This window comes from Hemiscyllium ocellatum, chromosome 29 (assembly GCF_020745735.1).
Source record: "Hemiscyllium ocellatum isolate sHemOce1 chromosome 29, sHemOce1.pat.X.cur, whole genome shotgun sequence".
Taxonomy (NCBI): Eukaryota; Metazoa; Chordata; class Chondrichthyes; order Orectolobiformes; family Hemiscylliidae; genus Hemiscyllium; species Hemiscyllium ocellatum.
This window is the reverse complement of record NC_083429.1, coordinates 1,412,921-1,429,816: the sequence shown is the minus strand read 5'-3', so window position 1 is coordinate 1,429,816 and position 16,896 is coordinate 1,412,921.

Below are 16,896 nucleotides of genomic sequence, written 5' to 3'. Positions count from 1 at the left end.
CCTTCTTCCCATTCTGCCTGACTTTCCACAATGTTGTGTATCTGTGAATTTTAATGCCCACCTTCTTGTTGACCCTGTGACCATGTCTCCCTGACGGTGATTAGATAGAAATCACAGTCACACACGCATATCCCTGATTGCAGATATTTCTTGCATCCAAATTTAGAAACATTAATTTACCTATTATCACAATTTCCTGTCACAAACATATTTGTTGATGTACAATTTTAGTTAAACTCACTTACTTCCTGTTTCTTTCTGTTTCTCCTCAGCCAGGTCCCCATGATTCAATATTTAAACCTTTCCCCATGGAATTGGGATGTCCTTTCAGCTGAGCCCTGTACCACCTCAAGTGTGTCAGTTTAAAGCACTTTGCATAATCCTGGTCATATGATTGACCAGGGCACTGTTTCCACCACTGTACCATCCCAATAAAATAGCTGACTTCTCCCTGAGAACTGGAAGCAGTTCCCACTACATCAGACCCACCCACTTCTTCTGACATCATTGTTTGATTCTGAAAACCTGCTAAACCTGCTTCACTCTGGTGATATCACTCAGTACCTCTCCATGTGCTATCTCTCACTGTATGGGTCTAATTGCTGCCTCTGTCAATGCCTCTCACTCCTGCAGCTAATTTGAGATTCTAAGCCAAAAGAATTCTCCACTCTAGAGAGACACAGCAGCACACGTCAAGGATGGAGACTGGGATTTTCCAGACCTCTGTTGGACTCAGTGCTACTCGGCATGAGTCTTCCTCACTGCCTCAGTCTAATTTCCCATTCTGTCTGTTTTTCTGTCTCCTGTGGGTAATCAGGATGTTCCTGACTTAGACGAATTCCTAATACTTTTCCATTACTACATTGAAGACAATTAGTCAGCCAGAGAGAGATGGAGGTTGAGATCTGGAGCCTTCAGTAAATCCTGCAGCCGGTAAGATCACTCACAGTAAACAGCACAGGAAGGAGTTAGTGGCCTTCTGTATTCAGACCCGGAAGACAGACTCACTCCATCACCGTCACTTTGACTCACTCACACTCACCCAATCTTCAACACCCTGACCCCCTCACACTCACCCCATCACCGTCACACTGACCCGCTCACACTCACTCCACCACCATCACCCTGTCCCCCTCACACTCAATCTATCACAGTCACACTCACCCCCTCCCACTCACCACATCACCGTCACGCTGACTCCCTCATACTCACTCCATAACCGTCACCCTGACAAACTCACACTTACTCCATCTCAGTCACCCTAACCCCCTCACACTCACTCCATCTCTGTTACCCTGACCCCCTCACACTCACTCCATCACCATCACCCTGACACCCCTCACACGCACTCCATCACCGTCACATTGACACCCTCACACTCGCTCCATCACCACCACCATGACCCCATCACACTCACTCCGTCACCGTAACACTCATCCCATCCTCCTCATCCATATGCGTCACACTCAGCCCCTCACACTCGCTCCATCAACAATGCTCTGACACCCTTACACTCACTCCATCACCATCACCCTGACCGCTCACTCTCACTCCATCACTGTCACATTGATCCCCTCACACCCACTCCATCACTGTCACCCTGGCCCCCTCACACTCACTCCACCTCCGTCACCCAGACACCCTCACACTCACTCCAGCATGGTCAACCTGACCCCCTCACATTCAATCCATCACCGTCTCCCTGACCCTCTCACACTCACTCCATCACCATCACCCTCACACTCACTCTATCAACGTCACTCTGACCCCCTCACACTCACTACAACGCCGTCACACTGACCCCTCACACCCACTCCATCATCGTCACCCTGGCCCCCTCACACTCACTTCATCACAGTCATCCTGACTCCATCACACTCACTCCATCACCGTCACTCTGACACACTCACACTGACTGCATCACCGCCACATTGATCCCCTCACAATCACTCCATCACCGTCACCCTGCCCCCCTCATTCTCACTCCATCTCCATCACCCTGAAACCCTCACACTCACTCCATCTCAGTCACCCAAACCCACTCACACTCACTCCATAACCCTCACCCTGACACCTTCACACTTCGCCATCACCATCACGTTGAGCCCATTACACTCACGCCATCACCATCACGCTGACCCCCTCACACTCACTCCATCTGTGTCACCTTGATTCCCTCACACTCACTTAATCTCCGACACCCTGACCCCCTCACACTCACTCCAGCACAGTCTCACTGATCCCCTCACAATCACTCCATCACCATCACTCTGACACACTCACACTGACTGCATCACCGTCACATTGATCGCCTCACACTCACTCCATCACTGACACCCTGCCCCCCATTCTCACTCCATCACCATCACCCTGAAACCCTCACACTCACTCCATCACCGTCACCCTGATCCCCTCACACTCACTCCTTCTGTGTCACCTTGATTCCTTCCCACTCAATTCATCTCTGTCACCCTGACCCCCTCACACTCACTCCATCACCATTACCCTGATCCCCTCACACTCACTCCATCACCATCACTCTGACACACTCACACTGACTGCATCACCGCCACATTGATCCCCTCACACTCACTCCATCACCGTCACCCTGATCCTCTCACACTCACTCCATCACTGGTGCATTGATCCCCTCACAGTCACTCCATCACCGTCACTCTCATCCCACCCTCTTCATCCATATGCATCACACTGATCCCCTCACACTCGCTCCATCAACAATGCTCTGACACCCTCACACTCACTCCATTACCGTCACCCTGATCCACTCACACTTACTCCATCACGGTCAACCTGACCACCTCACACTCACTCCATCTCCATCACCCAGACACCCTCACACTCACTCCTTCAACGTTACACTGATCCCCTCACATTCCATCCCTCACCGTCACCTTGGCCCCCTCACACTCACCCCATCAGCGTCACGCTGACCCCCCTCACACTCACTCCATCACTGTCACCCTGACCCCCTCACACTCACTCCATCACCGTCACACTGACCCCCTACACTCACTCCATCACAGTCACCCTGATTCCCTCACACTCACTCCACCACATTAAACCTGAACCCCTCACACTCACTCCATCACCGTCACACTGACCCCCTCACGCTCACTCCATCACCGTCATACTGATCCCCTCACACTCACTCTATCATGGTCACCCCGACCCCCTCGCATTCAATCCATCACCGTCACCCTGGCCCTCTCACACTCACTCCATCACCGTCACCCTGTCATACTCACATTCACTCCATCACTGTCAGCCTGACACCCTCACACTCACTTCATCACCGTCACACTCATCCCATCCCACTCACTCCATACGCTTTACACTGATCCCCTCACACTCACTCCATCAACAATGCCCTGACACCCTCACACTCACTCCATCACGGTCACCCTGACACACTCACACTCAGTCCATCATCGTCACACTGACCTTCTCACACTCGCTCCATCACATTCTCCCTGACACGCTCACATTCAATCCATCACCGACACCCTGGCCCCCTCACACTCACTCCATCACCGTCTCACTGATCCCCTCACACTCACTCCATCACCGTCACACTGATCCCATCACACTCACTCCATCACGATCACTCTGAAACCCTTACACTCACTCCATCACCATCACTGTGACACCCACACACTCACTCCATCACCGTCACATTGATCGCCTCACACTCACTCCATCACTGACACCCTGCCCCCCATTCTCACTCCATCTCCATCACTCTGAAACCCTCACACTCACTCCATCACCGTCACCCTGATCCCCTCACACTCACTCCATCTGTGTCACCTTGATTCCTTCACACTCAATTCATCTCTGTCACCATGACCCCCTCACACTCACTCCATCACCATCACCCTCACACTCACTCTATCAACGTCACTCTGACCCCCTCACACTCACTACATCGCCGTCACACTGACCCCCTCACACCCACTCCATCATCGTCACCCTGGCCCCCTCACACTCACTTCATCACAGTCATCCTGACTCCATCACACTCACTCCATCACCGTCACTCTGACACCCTCACACTCACTCCATCACCATCACTCTGACACACTCACACTGACTGCATCACCGCCACATTGATCCCCTCACAATCACTCCATCACCGTCACCCTGCCCCCCTCATTCTCACTCCATCTCCATCACCCTGAAACCCTCACACTCACTCCATCTCAGTCACCCAAACCCACTCACACTCACTCCATAACCCTCACCCTGACACCTTCACACTTCGCCATCACCATCACGTTGAGCCCATTACACTCACGCCATCACCATCACGCTGACCCCCTCACACTCACTCCATCTGTGTCACCTTGATTCCCTCACACTCACTTAATCTCCGACACCCTGACCCCCTCACACTCACTCCAGCACAGTCTCACTGATCCCCTCACAATCACTCCATCACCGTCACCCTGCCCCCCTCATTCTCACTCCATCTCCATCACCCTGAAACCCTCACACTCACTCCATCTCAGTCACCCAAACCCACTCACACTCACTCCATAACCCTCACCCTGACACCTTCACACTTCGCCATCACCATCACGTTGAGCCCATTACACTCACGCCATCACCATCACGCTGACCCCCTCACACTCACTCCATCTGTGTCACCTTGATTCCCTCACACTCACTTAATCTCCGACACCCTGACCCCCTCACACTCACTCCAGCACAGTCTCACTGATCCCCTCACAATCACTCCATCACCATCACTCTGACACACTCACACTGACTGCATCACCGTCACATTGATCGCCTCACACTCACTCCATCACTGACACCCTGCCCCCCATTCTCACTCCATCACCATCACCCTGAAACCCTCACACACACTCCATCACCGTCACCCTGATCCCCTCACACTCACTCCTTCTGTGTCACCTTGATTCCTTCCCACTCAATTCATCTCTGTCACCCTGACCCCCTCACACTCACTCCATCACCATCACCCTGACACCCTCACACTCACTCTATCACCGTCACACTGAACCCCTCACACTCACTCCATCATCGTCACCCTGACCCCCTCACACACACTCCATCATCGTCACACTGATCCCCTCACACTCACTCCATCACCATCACCCTGATCCCCTCACACTCACTCCATCACCATCACTCTGACACACTCACACTGACTGCATCACCGCCACATTGATCCCCTCACAATCACTCCATCACCGTCACCCTGCCCCCCTCATTCTCACTCCATCTCCATCACCCTGAAACCCTCACACTCACTCCATCTCAGTCACGCAAACCCACTCACAATCACTCCATAACCCTCACCCTGACACCTTCACACTTCTCCATCACCATCACATGATCCCTTAACACTCACTCCATCACCATCACGCTGACCCCCTCATACTCACTCCATCACTGTCACACTGAACACCTCACTCTCACTCCATCACCGTCACCCTGACCCCCTCACTCTCAGTCCGTCACTGTCACACTGACCCCCTCACTCTGACTCCATCACCGTCACCCTGACCCCCCTCACACTCACTCCATCTGTGTCACCTTGATTCCCTCACACTCACTTAATCTCCGACACCCTGACCCCCTCACACTCACTCTATCACCGTCACTCTGACCCCCTCACACTCACTCCATCAAAGTCACACTGAACCCCTCACACTCATTCCATCATCGTCACCCCAGCCCCCTCACACTCACTTCATCACAGTCATCCTGACCCCCTCAAACTCACTCCATCTCCATCACCCTGAAACCCTCACACTCACTCCATCTCAGTCACCCAAACCCACTCACACTCACTCCATAACCCTCACCCTGACACCTTCACACTTCGCCATCACCATCACGTTGAGCCCATTACACTCACGCCATCACCATCACGCTGACCCCCTCACACTCACTCCATCTGTGTCACCTTGATTCCCTCACACTCACTTAATCTCCGACACCCTGACCCCCTCACACTCACTCCAGCACAGTCTCACTGATCCCCTCACAATCACTCCATCACCATCACTCTGACACACTCACACTGACTGCATCACCGTCACATTGATCGCCTCACACTCACTCCATCACTGACACCCTGCCCCCCATTCTCACTCCATCACCATCACCCTGAAACCCTCACACACACTCCATCACCGTCACCCTGATCCCCTCACACTCACTCCTTCTGTGTCACCTTGATTCCTTCCCACTCAATTCATCTCTGTCACCCTGACCCCCTCACACTCACTCCATCACCATCACCCTGACACCCTCACACTCACTCTATCACCGTCACACTGAACCCCTCACACTCACTCCATCATCGTCACCCTGACCCCCTCACACACACTCCATCATCGTCACACTGATCCCCTCACACTCACTCCATCACCATCACCCTGATCCCCTCACACTCACTCCATCACCATCACTCTGACACACTCACACTCACTCCATCACCATCACGCTGGCCCCCTCATACTCACTCCATCACTGTCACACTGAACACCTCACTCTCACTCCATCACCGTCACCCTGACCCCCTCACTCTCAGTCCGTCACTGTCACACTGACCCCCTCACTCTGACTCCATCACCGTCACCCTGACCCCCCTCACACTCACTCCATCTGTGTCACCTTGATTCCCTCACACTCACTTAATCTCCGACACCCTGACCCCCTCACACTCACTCTATCACCGTCACTCTGACCCCCTCACACTCACTCCATCAAAGTCACACTGAACCCCTCACACTCATTCCATCATCGTCACCCCAGCCCCCTCACACTCACTTCATCACAGTCATCCTGACCCCCTCAAACTCACTCCATCACCATCACACTGATCCCCTCACACTCACTCCATCACAATCCCCCTGATCCCCTCACACTTACTCCATCACCATCACTCTGACACACTCACACTGACTGCATCACCGCCACATTGATCCCCTCACACTCACTCCATCACCGTCACCCTGCCCCCCTCATTTTCACTCCATCTCCATCACCCTGAAACCCTCACACTCACTCCATCACAGTCACCCAAACCCACTCACACTCACTGCATAACCCTCACCCTGACACCTTCACACTTCTCCATCACCATCACATTGATCCCATTACACTCACTCCATCACCATCACGCTGACCCCCTCACACACACTCCATCTGTGTCGCCTTGATTCCCTCACACCCACTCCATCACTGTCACCCTGACTCCCTCACACTCACTCCATCACTGTCACCCTGACCCCCTCATACTCACTCATTCAACGTCATCCCGACACCCTCGCACTCACTCCATCGCCGTCACCCTGACAACCTCACACTCACTTCAACACCGTCAAACTGAACCCTTCATACTCACTCCATCACCGTCACCCTGATACACTCACACTCACTTCATTTCTGTCAACCTGACCTCCTCACACTCACTCTATCACCATCACACTGATCCCCTCACACTGACTCCATCTGCGTCACTCTGACCCCCTCACACTCACTGCATCACCATCATCCTGACCTCCTCACATCACTCCATCACCGTTACCCTGACAACCTCTCACTCCCTCCATCACCGTCACACTGATCCACTCACACTCACTCCATCACCGTCACCCTGACCCCCTCACACTCACTCCATCACCGTCACATTGAACCCCTCACACTCACTCCATCGCTGTCACCCTGACCCCTCGCACTGACTCCATCACGATCACTCTGAAACCCTTACTCTCAGTCCATCACCATCACATTGATCCCCTCACACTCACTCCATCACTGTCACCCTGCCCCCCTCATTCTCACTCCATCACCGTCACCCTGATCCCCTCACACTCACTCCATCACGATCACTCTGAAACCCTTACACTCACTCAATCACCATCACATTGATCCTCTCACACTCACTCCATCACCATCACCCTGACACCCTCACACTCACTCTATCACCGTCACTCTGACCCCCTCACACTGACTCCATCTGCGTCACTCTGACCCCCTCACACTCACTGCATCACCATCACCCTGACACCCTCACACTCACTCTATCACCGTCACTCTGACCCCCTCACACTCACTACATCATCGTCACACTGAACCCCTCACACTCACTCCATCATCGTCACTCCGGCCCCCTCACACTCACTTCACTACAGTCATCCTGACCCCCTCACACTCACTCCATCACCATCACCCGGATCCCCTTCACACTCACTCCATCACCATCACTCTGACACCCTCACACTGACTGCATCGCCGCCACATTGATCCCCTCACACTCACTCCATCACCGTCACCCTGCCCCCCTCATTCTCACTCCATCTCCATCTCCCTGTAACCCTCACACTCACTCCATCACAGTCACCCAAACCCACTCACACTCACTCCATAACCCTCACCCTGACACCTTCACACTTCTCCATCACCATCACATTGATCCCGTTCCACTCACTCCATCACCATCACGCTGACCCCCTCACACTCACTCCATCTGTGTCACCTTGATTCCCTCACACTCACTTCATCTCCGTCACCCTGACCCCCCACACCCACTCCATCACCGTCACCCTGACAACCTCACACTCACTCCATCACCATCACCCTGACCCCCGCAAACTCACTCCATCACTGTAACGCTGACCCCCTCACACTCCCTCTATCAAAGTCACACTGAACCCCTCACATTCACTCCATCATCGTCACACTGACCCCATCGCACTCATTCCGTCACCGTCACACTGACCCCCTCATACTCACTCCATCACTGTAACACTGAACACCTCACACTCACTCCATCACCGTCACCCTGATCCTCTCACACTCACTCCATCACCGTCACACTGAACCCCTCATACCCACTCCATCATTGTACCACTGGCCCCCTCACACTCACATAATCACTGACACCCTGACCCCCTCACACTCACTCCATCACCGTCACAGTGACACCCTCACACTCAATCCATCACCGTCACATTGGACCCCTCACACTCACTTCATCTCTGTCACCCTAACCCCCTCGCACTCTCTCCATTACCGTCACCCTGGCCCCCTCACACTCACATAAACTCTGACACACTGACCGCATCACACTCACTCCATCACCGCCACACTGACCACCTCACACTCACTCCAACACAGCCACACTGACACACACACTCACTCCATCACCATCACGATGACCCCCTCGCACTCAATCCATCACCGTCTCCCTGACCCTCTCACACTCACCCCATCACCGTCACCTTGCCCCCATCACCCTCACTCCATCACCATCACTCTGTCACCCTCACACTCACTCCATCACCATCACCCAGACCCTCTCATGCTCACTCCATAACCGTCACCCAGACCCTCGCATGCTCACTCCATAACCGTCACAATGACACCCTCACACTCACTCCTTCACCATCAACCTGACCACCCCATACTCCTTCCATCACTGTCACCCTGATCCTCTCACACTCACTCCATCAACGTGACACTGAACTCCTCACACTCACTCCATCACTGTCACACTGAACACCTCACACTCACTCCATCATTGTACCACTGGCCCCCTCACACTCACTCCATCACTGTAACGCTGAACACCTCACACTCACTTAATCACTGACACCCTGACCCTCTCACACTCACTCCCTCACCGTCACAGTGAACCCCTCACACTCACTCCATCACCGTCACACTGACACCCTCACACTCACTCCATCACCGTAACATTGAACCCCTCACACTCTCTCCATCGCTGTCACCATGACCCCCTCGCACTGACTCCATCACCATCACCCTGGCCCACTCACACTCATTCCATCACCATCACCCAGACCCCCTCACACTCACTCCATCATCATCACACTGACTCCCACACACTCACTCCATCATTGTCACCTGCCCCTTCACTCTCATTCCGTCACCGTCACACTGACCCCCTCACACTCACTCCATCACCATCACTCTGAAACCCTCACACTCACTCCATCACCGTCACACTGAAACCCTCACACTCACTCCATCACTCTCACACTGGCCCCCTCACACTCACATAATCACTGACACCCTGACCCTCTCACACTCACTCCCTCACCGTCACAGTGACCTCCTCACACTCCCTCCATCACCATCACTCTGACACCCTCACACTCACTCCATCACCGTCACCCTGAACCCCTCACACTCACTCCATCACCATCACCCTGACACGCTCACACTCACTCTATCACCGTCACTCTGGCCCCCTCACACTCACTCCATCACCGTCACACTGAACCCCTCACACTCACTACATCACTGTTACACTGGCCCCCTCACACTCACATAATCACTGACACCCTGACCCTCTGACACTCACTCCATCACCGTCACAGTGACCTCCTCACACTCACTCCATCACCGTCACACTGACCCCCTCACACTCACTCCATCACCATCACACTGACACACTCACACTCACTCCATCAGCGTCACATTGAACCCCTCACACTCTCTCCATCGCTGTCACCATGACCCCCTCGCACTGACTCCATCACCGTCACCCTGGCCCACTCACACTCATTCCATCACCATCACCCTGATCCCCTCACACTCACTCCATCACCGTCACACTGACCCCCTCACACTCACTCCATCTGTGTCACCTTGATTCCTTCACACTCAATTCATCTCTGTCACCCTGACCCACTCACACTCACTCCATCACCATCACCCAGACACCCTCATACTCACTCTATCACCGTCACACTGACCCCCTCACACTCACTCCATCATCGTCACACTGAACCCCTCACACTCACTCCATCATCGTCACCCCGGCCCCCTCACACTCACTTCATCACTGTCATCCGGACCCCCTCACACTCACTCCATCACCGTCACACTGATCCCCTCACACTCACTCCATCACCATCACCCTGATCCCCTCACACTCTCTCCATCAGCATCACTCTGACACACTCACACTGACTGCATCACCGCCACATTGATCCCCTCACACTCACTCCATCACCGTCACCCAAACCCACTCACACTCACTCCATAACCCTCACCCTGACATCTTCACACTTCTCCATCACCATCACCCTGACCCCATCAAACTCACTCCATCACCGTCACGCTGACCCCCTCACACTCACTCCATCACTGTCACACTGACCCCCTCACACTCACTCCATCACCGTCACACTGACCCCCTCACACTCACTCCATCACCGTCACCCTGATCCTCTCACACTCACTCCATCACCGTCACACTGAACCCCTCACACTCACTCCATCATTGTACCACTGGCCCCCTCACACTCACATAATCACTGTCTCCCTGACCCCCTCACGCTCACTCATTCAACGTCATCCTGACCCCCCTCACACTCACTCCATCACCGTCACCCAGGCCCCCTCACACTCACTTAAACTCTGACACACTGACTGCATCACACTCACTCCGTCACCGCCACACTGACCACCTCACACTCACTCCAACACAGCCACACTGACACACTCACACTCACTCCATCACTACCACGATGACCCCCTCATACTCAATCCATCACTGTCTCCCTGACCCTCTCACACTCACCCCATCACCGTCACCTTGCCCCCTCACTCTCACTCCAACACCATCACCCAGACACTCTCACGCTCACTCCATAACCGTCACCCTGATCCTCTCACACTCACTCCATCACCGTCACCCTGATCCTCTCACACTCTCTCCATCACCGTCACACTCAACCCCTCACACTCACTTCATCACTGTCACACTGAACCCCTCACACTCACTCCATCATTGTACCACTGGCCCCCTCACACTCACATAATCACTGACACCCTGACCCCCTCACACTCACTCCATCACTGTCTACCAGACCCCCTCACGCTCACTCATTCAACGTCGTCCTGACACCCTCACACTCACCCCATCACCGTCACCTTGATTCCCTCACACTCACTTCATCTCTGTCACCCTGACCCCCTCGCACTCACTCCATCACAGTCCCCCTGGCCCCCTCACACTCACATAAACTCTGACACACTGACCGCATCACACTCACACCATCACCGCCACACTGACACCCTCACACTCACTCCATCACCGTAACATTGAACCCCTCACACTCTCTCCATCGCTGTCACCATGACCCCCTCGCACTGACTCCATCACCGTCACCCTGGCCCACTCACACTCATTCCATCACCATCACCCAGACCCCCTCACACTCACTCCATCATCATCACACTGACTCCCACACACTCACTCCATCATTGTCACCTGCCCCTTCACTCTCATTCCGTCACCGTCACACTGACCCCCTCACACTCACTCCATCACCATCACTCTGAAACCCTCACACTCACTCCATCACCGTCACACTGAAACCCTCACACTCACTCCATCACTCTCACACTGGCCCCCTCACACTCACATAATCACTGACACCCTGACCCTCTCACACTCACTCCCTCACCGTCACAGTGACCTCCTCACACTCCCTCCATCACCATCACTCTGACACCCTCACACTCACTCCATCACAGTCACCCTGAACCCCTCACACTCACTCCATCACCATCACCCTGACACGCTCACACTCACTCTATCACCGTCACTCTGGCCCCCTCACACTCACTCCATCACCGTCACACTGAACCCCTCACACTCACTACATCACTGTTACACTGGCCCCCTCACACTCACATAATCACTGACACCCTGACCCTCTGACACTCACTCCATCACCGTCACAGTGACCTCCTCACACTCACTCCATCACCGTCACACTGACCCCCTCACACTCACTCCATCACCATCACACTGACACACTCACACTCACTCCATCAGCGTCACATTGAACCCCTCACACTCTCTCCATCGCTGTCACCATGACCCCCTCGCACTGACTCCATCACCGTCACCCTGGCCCACTCACACTCATTCCATCACCATCACCCTGATCCCCTCACACTCACTCCATCACCGTCACACTGACCCCCTCACACTCACTCCATCTGTGTCACCTTGATTCCTTCACACTCAATTCATCTCTGTCACCCTGACCCACTCACACTCACTTCATCACTGTCATCCGGACCCCCTCACACTCACTCCATCACCGTCACACTGATCCCCTCACACTCACTCCATCACCATCACCCTGATCCCCTCACACTCTCTCCATCAGCATCACTCTGACACACTCACACTGACTGCATCACCGCCACATTGATCCCCTCACACTCACTCCATCACCGTCACCCAAACCCACTCACACTCACTCCATAACCCTCACCCTGACATCTTCACACTTCTCCATCACCATCACCCTGACCCCATCAAACTCACTCCATCACCGTCACGCTGACCCCCTCACACTCACTCCATCACTGTCACACTGACCCCCTCACACTCACTCCATCACCGTCACACTGACCCCCTCACACTCACTCCATCACCGTCACCCTGATCCTCTCACACTCACTCCATCACCGTCACACTGAACCCCTCACACTCACTCCATCATTGTACCACTGGCCCCCTCACACTCACATAATCACTGTCTCCCTGACCCCCTCACGCTCACTCATTCAACGTCATCCTGACCCCCCTCACACTCACTCCATCACCGTCACCCAGGCCCCCTCACACTCACTTAAACTCTGACACACTGACTGCATCACACTCACTCCGTCACCGCCACACTGACCACCTCACACTCACTCCAACACAGCCACACTGACACACTCACACTCACTCCATCACTACCACGATGACCCCCTCATACTCAATCCATCACTGTCTCCCTGACCCTCTCACACTCACCCCATCACCGTCACCTTGCCCCCTCACTCTCACTCCATCACCATCACCCAGACACTCTCACGCTCACTCCATAACCGTCACCCTGATCCTCTCACACTCTCTCCATCACCGTCACACTCAACCCCTCACACTCACTTCATCACTGTCACACTGAACCCCTCACACTCACTCCATCATTGTACCACTGGCCCCCTCACACTCACATAATCACTGACACCCTGACCCCCTCACACTCACTCCATCACTGTCTACCAGACCCCCTCATGCTCACTCATTCAACGTCGTCCTGACACCCTCACACTCACCCCATCACCGTCACCTTGATTCCCTCACACTCACTTCATCTCTGTCACCCTGACCCCCTCGCACTCACTCCATCACAGTCCCCCTGGCCCCCTCACACTCACATAAACTCTGACACACTGACCGCATCACACTCACACCATCACCGCCACACTGACCACCTCACACTCACTCCAACACAGCCACACTGACCACCTCACACTCACTTCATCACCATCACGATGACCCCCTCACACTCAATCCATCACCGTCTCCCTGACCCTCTAACACTCACCCCATCACCGTCACCTTGCCCCCTCACTCTCACTCCATCACCATCACTCTGTCACCCTCACACTTACTCCATCACCATCACCCAGACCTTCTCACACTCACTCCATCACCGTCACCCAGACCCTCGCATGCTCACTCCATAACCGTCGCAATGACACCCTCACACTCACTCCATCACCATCAACCTGACCACCCCACACTCATTCCATCACTGTCACCCTGACCACCTCACACTCATTCCATCACCGTCACACTGATCCCCTCACACTCATTCCATCACCGTCACACTGATCCCCTCACACTCACTCCATCACAGTCACATTGATCCCCTCACACTCACTCCATCACCGTCACACTGACCCCCTCACCCTCACTCCATCACCGTCACACTGAAGCCCTCACACTCACTCCATCATCGTCACCCTGGCCCCCTCACACTCACTTCATCACAGTCATCCTGACTCCATCACACTCACTCCATCACCGTCACACTGACCCCTTCACACTCACTCCATCACTGTCACCCTGACCCCCCACACTCACTCCATCACCGTCACCCTGTCCCCCTCACACTCACTCCATCACTGTCACACTGACCCCCTCACTCTCATTCCGTCACTGTCACACTGACCCCCTCACACTCACTACATCACTGTAACGCTGAACCCCTCACACTCACTCCATCACCGTCCCCCTGACCCCCCTCACACTCACTCCATCACTGTCACACTGATCCTCTCACACTCACTCCATCACCGTCACACTGAACCCCTCACACTCACTCCATCACCATCACGCTGAACCCCTCACACTCACTCCATCTGTGTCACCTTGATTCCCTCACACTCACTCCATCACCGTCACCCTGACCCCCTCACTCTTACTCCAACACCGTCACCCTGACCCCCTCACACTCACTCCACCACCGTCACCCTGACAACCTCACACTCACTCCATCACCGTCACACTGACCCCTTCACACTCACTCCATCACTGTCACCCTGACCCCCCACACTCACTCCATCACTGTCACCCTGTCCCCCTCACACTCATTCCATCACCGTCACCCTGACTCCCTCACACTCACTCCATCACTGTAACGCTGAACCCCTCACACTCAATCCATCACCGTCTCCCTGACCCTCTCACACTCACCCCATCACCGTCACCTTGCCCCCCTCACTCTCATTCCATCACCATCACTCTGACACCCTCACACTCACTCCATCACCGTCACCCAGACCTTCTCACACTCACTCCATCGCCGTCACACTGACCCCCTCACACTCACTCCATCACTGTAACGCTGAACCCCTCACACTCACTCCATCACCGTCACCCTGACCCCCCTCACACTCACTCCATCACCGTCACCCAAACCCACTCACACTCACTCCATAACCCTCACCCTGACACCTTCACACTTCTCCATCACCATCACATTGATCCCATTACACTCACTCCATCACCATCACGCTGACCCCCTCACACTCACTCCATCTGTGTCACCTTGATTCCCTCACACTCACTCCATCACCGTCACCCTGACCCACTCACACTCACTACATCATCGTCACCCTGAGCCCCTCATACTCACTCCACCACCGTCACCATGACAACCTCACACTCACTCCAACACCGTCACCGTGACAACCTCACACTCACTCCATCACCGTCACCCTGAAACAATCACACTGACTTCATCTCTGTCAACCTGACCTCCTCACACTCACTACATGACCATCACCCTGATCACCTCACACTCACTCCATCTCCGTTATTCTGACTCCCTCACACTCACTGCGTCACCATCATCCTGACCCCCTCACATCACTCCATCACCGTTACCCTGACAACCTCACACTCACTCCATCACCGTCACATTGAACCCCTCACACTCACTCCATCGCCGTCACTCTGACCCCCTCACACTCACTGCATCACCATCATCCTGACTGCCTCACATCACTCCATCACCGTTACTCTGACAATCTCTCACTCACTCCATCACCGTCACCCTGATCCCCTCACACTCACTCCATCTCCGTCACTCTGACCACCTCACACTCACTGCATCACCATCATCCTGACCCCCTCACATCACTCCATCACAGTTACCCTGACAACCTCACACTCACTCCATCAACGTCACATTGAACCCCCCATACTCACTCCATCGCCGTAACCCTGACCCCCTCGCACTGACTCCATCACCATCACCCCGGCCCCCTCACACCCATTCCATCACCGTCACAATGATCCCCTCACACTCACTCTATCACCGTCACACTGAACCCCTCACACTCACTCCATCATCGTCACCCTGATCCCCTCACACTCACTCCATCACCGTCACACTGCCCCCCTCATTCTCGCTCCATCACCCTGAAACCCTCACACTCACGCCATCACAGTCACCCAAACCCACTCACACTCACTCCATAACCCTCATCCTGACACCTTCGCAC